The following is a 1,944-nucleotide window of genomic DNA, read 5'->3' on the forward strand; positions in this document are numbered from 1 at the left end:
AGGACTATCTCATACCAGCATGGTGCATAAACGAAAAGTGAAAACCAAATGCAAAAGACGCTCCAAGATTGCACATATCGCATGAACGAAACGAATCCGAAAACATACCGATACTTGTTGAAGAAAGATGGGATGCCTTCCGGGGCATCCCCAAGATTAGATGCTTGAGTCTCCTTGAATATTTACTTGGGGTGCCTCGGGCATCCCCAAGCTTGATATCTTGCCTTTCTTCCTTCTTCTCACATCGAGACCTCCTCGATCTTCGAACACTTCATCCACACAAAACTTAACAGAAAGCTCGGTAAGATCCGTTAGTATGATAAAGCAAATCACTACTCTAAGTACTGTTGCAAACCAATTCATATTTTGTTTTTGCATTGTATCTACTGTAATATAACTTTTCCATGGCTTAATCCACTGATATAAATCGATAGTTTCATCAAAACAAGCAAACTATGCATCAAAAACAGAATCTATCTAAAATAGAACAGTCTGTAATAATCTGAACATTCACCATACCTCTAGTACTCCCAAAATTCTACCAAAATTAGGAAAAATAAACAATTTGTATAGAAAGACAGTGCAAAAAGTTTCAGAACCATTTGACATTCTAGCAAAAAAATGTAAAATCGCACGCTATAGCCAAAGTTTCTGTCCTGCACCGTACAAACCAACAAGCATCTAAAACATCCTAAAAGCAAACCTTGGCAAATTATTTTTATAATATAATGGAATTGTACAAGGGGTAATTATTATTTTTGAAAAGTTTCTGTAATCAAGATTCACAAAGTTTCTGTGAGCATGAACAAAGTTCAAGGAGCTCCCCCCCTTCAACCATGCTTGTCTCCCTCACTTTCACTTTCTTTTTTTTCACATCCCTAGCTAGTCACTACTTGCCCCTGCATCAATCATCTTGCATCATGTTTAAATTTATGAAAGTTGAATTGGGGAAAGTGGAAAGCCTCAGAAATCATTTCTAAAAATGATCAACATTAAAAAAATTGCTTCAAATAAACCCAAGAAAATGTTCCTGTTCATTTCTGAAAATATTGGCAAGAGGTAAAATTCAAACCAATATTTTTGGAATCACAGAAATATTTATTTGGGTCTTCGAGTTAATTCAATACTTATTTGAATTGGAGATATAAATTCCTATAAATACTTTTATAACTCCAATAATTCTGAAAACTTGTGAGTGGCTCTGAATATGTTGTATTAGGCCACATGATGATTTTCAGAAGCTACAAAAATGATTTGGTTTAGAAACTAAATCAAAACAGAGGAAACAAAATAGAAAAATAGAAGAGGAGAAAGGAACTTACCTGGCAGCCCACTTACCTCGCCAGCTGGCGGCCCGGTAAGACAACCCAGCCCACCAGGGGCAGAGGCGTCTTCCACCTCGCGCCAGTCGGACGCAGGGCGCGTGCTCGCTGCGTGCTGGCCACACGCCACGCCACCTCCTGCTTCCCGCCGCTGCCTCGACGCCCAGGACGTCGCCACACACCCCCCGGACCCTCTGCACCTCTCACCTCTCTCGCTGGATCTCCTCTCCCTCCTTCGCCCCTCCCCGCGGCGCCACCGAATGCTGCCGTCGCCGCCGCTTGCTGTTGCCGTGTCCACCGCCTCTCCTTCGTCCCCTGGAGCTGCCCACGAGCTCCGCCTCGTCCCCCTCTTCCTCCTCACCAAGAAAGAAGTCGCCGGAAGCCCTGGATGCCGCCAGCTCCGCCGTTCCCCTTCTCGGCCACCGAGGATCGCCGCCATTGATTTGCCGCCGTCTCCGCCTCCCCGAGCTCACTGAGACCGTCTCCGACCCCGCTGTGAGCTCCGCCATCTTCTTCCCTGTTCCCCGTGCTTGCACGCATCCTCTAGCTGCCTCCTCTACCGGAGCCGAGCCGCTCTGCCGCATGAGCTCGACGCCGGCGTCACTCCGGTGACCTTTTGGTC

This window comes from Triticum dicoccoides, chromosome 7A (genome assembly GCF_002162155.2).
Source record: "Triticum dicoccoides isolate Atlit2015 ecotype Zavitan chromosome 7A, WEW_v2.0, whole genome shotgun sequence".
NCBI lineage: Eukaryota > Viridiplantae > Streptophyta > Magnoliopsida > Poales > Poaceae > Triticum > Triticum dicoccoides.